The following is a 9,855-nucleotide window of genomic DNA, read 5'->3' on the forward strand; positions in this document are numbered from 1 at the left end:
GGAACCAGATGCTATGATCTTAGTTTTCTGAATGTTGAGCTTTAACCCAACCTTTTCATTCTCCTCTTTCACTTTCATCAAGAGGCTCTTTAGTTCTTCACTTTCTGCCAACTGAGGTTATTGATATTTTTCTGTATTAATTTCTGCTGTATGATGAGGGGAATCAGCTATATGTATAAATATATCCCCTCCCTTTAGGACTTCCCTCCCACCTCCCTACATCCCACCCCTCTAGGTAACTGCTGACATCTTTGAAGCCTCATCCCTGAGTCTTTTCTTTCTCCCCACATCTTAGCAGACAGAAAAGAAAGCCTGGACGCTGCCTCCCTTGGTACCAGTGGGAAATTCAAACCATACAGGAGGCACCTGCCCGTGCTGGAACCCTCACCAAGGTCACACCCCTAACACAACAGAAGCCCAAGTACGTCTCCTTTCCTGGCTCTCAAGTCATTTTTAGACCAGCTTGAGGGGCCTGCACTGCTCACCTCAAAAAGCTGCCTTGTGTAAAGGATAAATATTTCCATACTTTCTTAGTGTGTGTGTGTGTGTGTGTGTGTGTGTGTTGTTATCAGTCTTGACAGCTGGACCAAAGTTTGGGTGAGTGTCCATCTTCTTTCTGAAAGATGTCACAATGACAAAGACTAAGTAAGCATTTAGAAGATCTGAGTAACATAATAATCTTGCGATAATAAGCTTGCACCTTGTATTATAAGATGGTGTAGTAGAAAGACATTCGCTTATCTTCTCCTGTGAGAACTCCAAAACTGCAACTAACCACTGAACAATCATCGACAGGAGAATGTTAGATCCCACCAAAAAAAGATACCTCACAACTCAGTGTAAAGGAGAAGACCCAACAAGACACTGGGAGGGGTGAAATCACATTTAGAATCAAACTTCATACCAGCCAGAGATGCTTGGAGGGTTCAAACAAAATGTTGTGCACACCAGGACTCAGGGACCCCACAAGAGACTGAGCCAGACTTCCCTTTGAGTCTTTGGGCATCTCCTGAGGAAGCATGGGTCAGCAGTAGCCTGCTGCAGGGGCAGGGGCTCTGGCTACAGCAGACCTGAGAGATGTGTGAGCCCCACCGTAGAGCCACCAAGCTGACAACCTATAAATTGGAGAACAATTATACCAAAGATGTTCTCACACTGTTGCAAAAGTGCTGGGGCCCACGACAGATTTCTCAATCTGGGGATCCGGCAAAGGGACTTAGAACCCCCAGGGAAATTGACTTTGAAGGCCAGTGGGATTTGATTACTGAACTTCCACAGGACTGGGCAAACAGACTCTTGGAGGGCACAAACAAAACCTTTTGTGCACCAGGACCCAGGAAAAAGAATCAGTGACCCCACAAGAGATTGAGCCACACTTGGCCTGTGAGTGTCCAGGAGTCTCCAGCAGAGGCATGAGTTGACAGTGGCCTGCTGTGGAGTCAGGGGCACTGAATACAACAGTCTTGGCATAAGTCCTTTTGAAGGAGGTCTCTATTACCCCTACCATAGTTTGGCCTTAGGCCAAACTATAGGGCACCCCAACCACTAATGCCTCAGGCCAACCAGTCCATCCTAAAGGAAATCGGTCCTGAATATTCATTGGAAAAACTGATGGTGAAGCTGAAACTCCAATACTATGGGCACCTGATGTGAAGAACTGACTCATTGGAAAAGACCCTGATGCTGGGAAAGATTGAAGACAGGAGAAGAAGGGGATGAAAAAGGATCAGATGGTTGGATGGTATCACCGACCTGATGGACGTGAATTTAAGTTCCGGGAGTTGGTGATAGACAGGAAGCCTGGTGGGCTGCAGTCCATGGGGTGGCAAAGAGTCAGACACCACTGAGTGACTGAACTGAACTGAAACTACAGGGAGGGAACACAACCCCACCTGTCAACAGAAAATTGGATTAAAGATTTACTGAGCATGGCCCCACATATCAGAGCAAGACCCATATTCCCCCACAGCCAGTATCTCCCATCCAGGAAGCTTCCATAAGCCTCTTACCCTTATCCATCAGAGGGCAGACAAACAGGATGGAAACCACAATTACAGAAAACTAACCAAACTGATCACTTGGATCACAGCCTTGTCTAACTCAGTGAAACTATGAGCCATGCCATGTAGGGCCACCCAAGATGGACAGGTCATGGTGGCGAGTTCTGACAGAACATGGTGCACTGGAGAAGGGAATGGCAAACCACTTCAGTATACTTGCCTTGAGAGCCCCATGAACAGTATGAAAAGGCAACAAGATATGACACTGAAAAATGAACTCCCCAGGTCGGTAGGTGCCCAATATGCTACTGGAGAAGAGTGGAGAAGTAGCTCAGAGAAGAATGAAGAGGCTGAGCCAAAGTGAAAACAGTGCCCAGTTGTGGATGTGACTGGTGATGGAAGTAAAGTCCGATGCTATAAATGACAATATTGCATAGGAACCTGGAATGTTAGGTCCATGAATCAAGGTAAATTGGAAATAGTCACACAGGAGATGGCAAGAACAAACATTGACAGTTTAGGAACCAGTGAGCTAAAATGGACTGGAATGAGTAAATTTAATTCAGATGACCATTATATCTACTACTGTGGGCAAGAATCCCTTAGAAAAAATGGAGTAGCCTTCATAGTCAACAAAAGAGTCCAAAATGCAGTACTTGGGTGCAATCTCAAAAACGACAGAATGATCTCTGTTTGTTTTCAAGGCAAACCATTCAATATCACAGTAAATCCAAGTCTAGGCCCCAACCACTAATGCTGAAGAAGCTGAATGCTTCTATGAAGACCTACGAGACTTTCTAGACCTAACACCAAAAAAAAAAAAAAAAGATGTCCTTTTCATCATAGGGGACTGGAATGCAAAAGTAGGAAGTCAAGAGAAAACTGGAGTAACAGGCAAGTTTTGCCTCAGAGTACAAAATGAAGCAGGGCAAAGGCTAACAGACTTTTGCCAAGAGAATGCACTGGTCATAGCAAACACCCTTTTCCAACAATACAAGAGACAACTCTACACATGGACATCACCAGATGGTCAATGCTGAAATCAGATTGATTATATTCTTTGGAGCCAAGGATGGAGAAACTATATAGTCAGCTAGATTCAAAGGATTAGATCTGATAGAGTGCCTGAAGAACTATGGAGAGAGGTTTATAACATTGTACAGGAGGTGGTGATCAAAACCATCCCCAAGAAGAAGAAATGCAAAGAGGCAAAATGATTGCCTAAGGAGGCCTTACAAATAGCTGAGAAAAGAGAAGTGAAAGGCAAAGGAGAAAAGGAAAGGTATACCCATCTGAATGCAGAGTTCTAATAGCAAGGAGAGATGAGAAAGCCTTCCTCAGTGATCAATGCAAAGAAACAGAGGAAAACAATAGAATGGAAAGACTAGCAATCACATCAAGAAAATTAGAGATACCAAGGGAACATTTCATACAAAGACAGGCACAATAAAGAACAGAAATGGTATGGACCTAACAGAAGCAGAAGATATTAAGAGGTGGCAAGAATACACAGAAGAACTGTACAAAAGAGATCTTAATGACCCAGACACTCACGATGGTATGATCACTCACCTAGAGCCAAGCATCCTAGAATGCGAAGTCAAGTGGGCCTTAGGAAGCATCACTATGAACAAAGCTAGTGGAGGTGATGGAATTCCAGTTGAGCTATTTCAAATCCTAAAAGATGATGCTGTGAAAGTGCTGCACTCAATATGCCAGCAAATTTGGAAAACTCAGCAGTGGCCACAGGACTGGAAAAGGTCAGTTTTCATTCCAATCCCCCCAAAAAGGCAATGCCAAAGAATGCTCAAACTACCACACAATTACACCCATCTCACATGCTAGCAAAGTAATGCTCAAAATTCTCCAAGCTAGGCTTCAATAGCATATGAACTGAGAACTTCCGAATGTTCAAGCTAGATTTAGAAAAGGCAGAGGAACCAGAGATCAAATTGCCAGCATCCACTGGATCATAGAAAAAGCAAGAGAATTCCAGAAAGAACATCTACTTCTGCTTCATTGATTACACTAAAGCCTTTGACTGTGTGGATCATAACAAATGTAAAAAATTCTTAAAGATATCAGAATATCAGACCACCTTACCTGCCTCCTGAGAAATCTATATACAGGTCAAGAAGCAACAGTTAGAACTGGACATGGAACAACAGACTGGTTCAAAACTGGGAAAGGAGTTCATGAAGGCTGTATATTGTCACCATGCTTATTTAACTTATATGCAGAATACATCATGCAAAATGCTAGGCTGGATGAATCACAAGTTGGAATCAAGACTGTTGAGAGAAATATCCATAACCTCAGATGCAGATGACACCACCCTTATGGCAGAAAGCAGAGGAATTAAAGAGTCTCTTGATGAAGGTGAAAGAGGAGAGTGAAAAAGCTGGCTTAAAACTCAACATTCAAGATCATGGCATCTGGTCCCATCACTTCATGGCAAATAGATGGGGAAACAATGGAAAACAGTGACAGACTTTATTTTCTTGGGCTCCAAAATCACTGCAGATGATGATTGTAGCCATGAAATGACACTTGCTCCTAGGAAAAAAAGCTATGACCAACCTAGACAGCATATTAAAAAGCACAGACATTACTTTGCCGACAAAGGTCTGTCTAGTTAAAGCTATGGTTTTTTGAATAGTCAGGTATGGATGTGAGAGCTGGACCATAAAGAAGGCTGAGCACTGAAGAATTGATGCTTTTGAACTGTGGTGTTGGATGAGATTCATGTGAGTCCCTTGGACTGCAAAGAGATCAAACCAGTCAATCCTAACGGAAATTAGTCCTGAATATTCATTGGAAGGACTGATGCTGAAGCTGAAGCTCCAATACTTTGGCCACATGATGCAAAGAACTGACTCACTGGAAAAGACCCTGATGCTGGGAAAGATCAAAGGCTGGAGAAGAAGGGGACTACAGAGGATGAGATGGTTGTATCTGACTCAATGGACATGAGTTTGAGCAAGCTCTAGGAGTTGGTGATGGACAGGGAAGCCTGTAGTGCTTTAGTCCATGGGGTCACAAAGAGCTGGACACGACTGAGTGACTGAACTGAACTGAATGCATAGAGAGAGAACTTGGAAGCCAAAGAAAGCTGTAAGTAATATTTTTAATCACCTTGGAATATTTACAAAGTTTGAGCACATATTAGGTCTCTAAGAAAACTCAAGAAGCAAAATCCTGTGGAGGGTGAGTTCTGCCTAGGATGTGGAAAGCTGGGATGATCATTATCTCAGTCTACAAATGAGAAAAGTTGGACAACCTCAAAATTACAACTTTGCTTAAACCCATCAGAAAGCTGGGATTTTGACTTTCCAGTGTTTAAGTTTAGGGTCCTCTCCCTAATCAGTTTGCTCTTACTTTCAGACTGAAGCTTTCAGGCTCCTCAGATAGATGCTCACTTTGTCTTGTCCGCACCAGACATCTCTCGGTATTAGAAGGATGGCTTTCTGGGTATAGAAATCTAAGCCTAAAGCCTTTAAAGGTGTCACCTCACTGTTATTGTCAGAGTACATCCAGGCCCAGCTCCTTGGTGGTCTTCCCTCTCTGGAGAGGAAACAGGGTCACTAAGTCCCACCCCAAAGTGCAAGGACATGAGATCTGTGTCCATGTGAACCTGCACCAGGGCAACAGGGAGCCCGACCTGCCACTCCCCATTCCAGGGCAGTCAGTGCCCAGAAGCAAGCTGGAGGGTCCATCACACAGGGGAGTGAGCCTGGAGAGAGCCCCTCCCCGTGGTGCAGGCGCGCAGGGCAGGCCTGGAGTTCCAGGCGGAGTGGGGACACTGAGAAAAACCTTCCAGCAAACCATCCTCCACCCTCAGCACGGGTGATGCTGAGGAATGTGAGGTCAGTGGGCACTAAAGGTAACCATGACAACCACAAAACCCAGAGCCAGTCAGCCCCGGTAGCTGCCTGACCCCTGCAATAGCAGCCAAACAGAAGAAAAATGTCCATTTCCAGATATAAATACTGTTAACCGCAGTCTCTATTGCCCTCCAGACAGTATCTTGCTCTCAGTAATTACAAGACACACAAAAAAGGAGGAAAAACTCCCACAATCAAGACACAAAAATCACCAGAACCAGATTCAGATGTGACTCAAATGCTGGGGTTGTCAGACCGAATTGATATTAAGGCTCTAGAGGAAAAGATAATATAAAGAAAAGAGTGGAGACTTTGAGCACAGAGATGGAGACAGAAGGGGCCCATGGAAACTCTGGAAATAAAAACAGGGAAACAGAGATGTAGGATCTTCAACAGTCTCACGAGGAGACTCAGTACAGACAAGGGGAAGAACCAGGAGCTTTGGGATAAGACCATGGTTATAACCCAGACTAAACAGAGAGGAAAGACGGGCCCCACCCCCAACAGAACAGAGCAAACAAAGCCTGCAATGATTTCAAATGGCCTAACATGGCAAGCCACTCCAGTATTCTTGCCTGGAGAATTCCATGGACAGAGGAGCCTAGCGAGCTACAGTCCACGGGATCGCAAAGGGTTGGACACGACTGAGCCACTCACACACATACAACATACAATTGGCAACAACTGGAGTCACAGAAGGAGAAGCAAGAAAGGGCAGGAGATATATTTGAAAAAAATAATGGTTGGGAATTTTCTATAAGTAAAGACACCATGGCACAGATTCAAATTCAAAAGGATTTAAATGTATACAGAGAAGATTAGCAGGCTGCAGTCCACAGGGTCGCACAGAATCGAAAACGACCGAAGTGAGTAAGCAGCCGCAGCGTAATAAACATACAAGAGTCACACCAAGACATGTCATGTTCAAGGTGATGAAAGCCAAAGATAAGGAAGTCACCTTGAAGGCAGACAGAGGGAAAAAAAGACACATGACATGCAGAAGAACAAGGACCAGAAGACCACACACCTGATGCAGAGACCACGCAAGCCGCAGACCAGGAAGAGGAAGGGCAGATGCCTTTACACACATGGAGCTCAGATCTCTACACCCGGCAAACCAGCCTTCCGAGGACTAGAAGAGACTTCCGGTGAGAGCAACCTGCGAAGACTCTGAAAGGCTAGAACGAGGCAGGTTAGGGAGCAGACCCAAGAGACTCGATGCGGTGACTTTCCAGGTGTTCTTCCTCTTTCACCTCCCAGTTCCGACCAGAGGGTGCCCCCAGTGTGGGGGTGACAGGCCAGTGCGGGTGGCAAAACCCCATCCTGTCTCTCTAGCCAGAGAAAAGGAGACCTTGCGAACCAAAGGCCATGGTGAATCCAGGTTTTGTGCTCTTTTACTTCTGGACAGATCCCGATCCTGGAGCAGCACGGTGCGGGCAGCGCACCCGCCCAAACCTCCGCAGAAAACCCCTCCCCCTGGCCAGAGAAACCGGGAAACGCCCCCGTGGTCCAGAAAAATCGTCAGCGATCCTTCATTTTATCCCTCTTCCCTCCCTGCTGGATCCCTGGACAGCCTCCGGTCGCCTGACTCCACCTGGCCCTTCCTGCGGAGGTGGGGCCCCTCTGCCGATCACCTCCCGACCCTAAACGAGGGTCTGGGTCCTCCTCAGCTGTCCTGGCGGGGTCTGGGGAACATCCTAGAAACAGGCCTCGCGCCTGTCAGACCTGGGAGGTGCTGCACAAGCCTGGGGCTAGCGGTGCAGCCGTGAGAGCAGGCCGGGGACGCAGGGCTAACAGGACGTCGGGCTTCACCGGGGTCATCCTCTTGCATCCCTGGAAGGGCAGCACCCTTGCCTTCTGGGAACAGGCTCCAAGTGCACAGGCTAGATCAGAGACTCTGGGGTGGGGCCCAGCCATCCGGGTTTTAAGGGCCTTCCGGGGGATGCCGGGATTCCGACGCAGCTCGTTTGAGAGCCCTGGTGGGCGGTGCTCAGCCGGGACACTCCAGACAAACTGTAAGGGCATCTCGGAGGAACACAGGCTCTGGCTTATCAGGCCCTGCGTGGGCAGTGACGCTCTGCAAGTCAATCGAGCTCCCAGGTGACGCCAGGCTACTTAACCCGGGCCACATCACGCGGAGCAAGCCTCTGGGGCAGTCGTTCTAAGCCTTGCTCTGTATTACCATCACCTGGAGACCCTGGGGAAAATCCACCTCGTGCGTCCCTCCCTCCCCAAACTCAGGAGACCGTTGCGCCTGGAGGCGGGGCCAGCCACGGGAGAGGGTAGTGGAAGTGCTGGAGACGGGGTCTGGCACAGGGGAGGGCAGTGGATGTGCCTGGAGGCGGGGCCTGGCACAGGCGAGGGCAGTGGGCTGTCAAGGTAGGTTAGCTGCTGTGGAGCAAAGGTATGGGCTCCTGGAAATGAGGCCGTTGGTGGGACTAGTACGTGAGCCTGCACCCTGCCCTCCCAGCCAAATTCAGGGCACTTCCTGCACTGAGTTATGGAGAAATGTACAGGCAAAGCACCCTCAGCGGCTGACCTCTGCAGACTGGAGAGTCTGCCATGGATCACCAAGGGGTCCTGATGGGGTGGATGCCAGGGGTCAGCACCAGAAGCTAGAGATAGACCAGGAGCAAATAATATGTCACCTGGAAGGAAGGAGAGGAATCGGAGTTTTTTGAGGCCCAGGAACTGTCAGGGGAGGGGCCCTGAGAATGAAACTGATGCTTAGCTGCTAAGGAAAATTCTAGGTCTTTTGGTCAAAGACTTCCGGAAGTCTGGCAAAGGCTTCCCCTGTGGCTCAGCTGGTGAAGAACTCGCCTACCAATGCAGGAGATGCAAGAGAAGCAAGTTTGATTCCTGGGTCTAGAAGATCCCCTGGAGAAGGAAATGGCAACTTGGTCCAGTATTCTTGCTTGGGAAATTCCATGGACAAGGGAGCCTGGTAGGCTACAGTCCATGGGGTCAGAGAGTCAGACATGACTGAGTGTGCATATAAATTCGGGCAAAACCCAGCTGTAACGGTAATGGAGACCCCTGGCTTTTCCCCAGTGGTCTCCAGGCTGGTGACAAAGGACCCTGTCATTCAACCACAGGTGAGACCATGGAGTGGTTCTCAGGGCTTCCCCAGATGGACCTGTAGCCATTTTCAAGGGCCACTGTCCTGGAGCAAAGGAAATCCCTGACCCTCGGGAGTTATTACCAGCTCTGCGGCGGCTTCCCCAGTGGCTCAGATGATAAAGAAGTCGCCTCCCAGTGCAGGAGACTGGGATTCAATCCCTGAGTCAGGAAGATCCCCTGGAGGAGAGAATGGCAACCCACTCCAGTAATCTTGCCTGAAGAATGGCAAGGACAGAGGAGCCAGGCGGGCTACAGCCCGGGGGTCGCAGTCAGATATGACTGAACGGCTAACATTTTCTGTGGGGACCTGGCCAGCCACCGAGGTCTGCTGGCCAGAGTGGGGCCTGTGGAGGCCAGATGAGGATGGGTCCCACTCGAGTCTAGCTCACTGTGGGCCCGTAGGAACCAGAGGCCCATACATGTGTCAGGGATGAGCTCACTTGGTGCCTCCCCACCGGCGCCTGGGACTGAAGGCAAGACTGCCCTACAGATAGGCCTGGGAACCTGTAGAACCCACCCCTGCCGCTGAGATGGTGAGCAGAGCCCTGCATCCCAGAGCGGGTGTAAAGGGTCAAATGTGGGGCCCCCTGCGTATGACAAGCTGGGTCGTGTCCTCCAGATTCACAAGCCGAAGCCCTAATCCCAGCACTCAGAATGTCAAGCTCTGGAGAGGGGATGGTTAATGAGGAAATGAAGTTAGAACAAAGTTGCTGGGTGAGCCCTAATCCCGTCTGTCAGGGTCCTTCCAAGGAGGGACGGCCGCACGCTCCCACAGGAGGGGCCACCTGAGACGCCCAGGCCCAGACTCCGAGACAGGAAATGTCTGTGTGTGCGCCTCAAGCCAGTGGTCT

The sequence above is a fragment of the Bubalus kerabau genome, chromosome 2 (assembly GCF_029407905.1).
Source record: "Bubalus kerabau isolate K-KA32 ecotype Philippines breed swamp buffalo chromosome 2, PCC_UOA_SB_1v2, whole genome shotgun sequence".
NCBI lineage: Eukaryota > Metazoa > Chordata > Mammalia > Artiodactyla > Bovidae > Bubalus > Bubalus kerabau.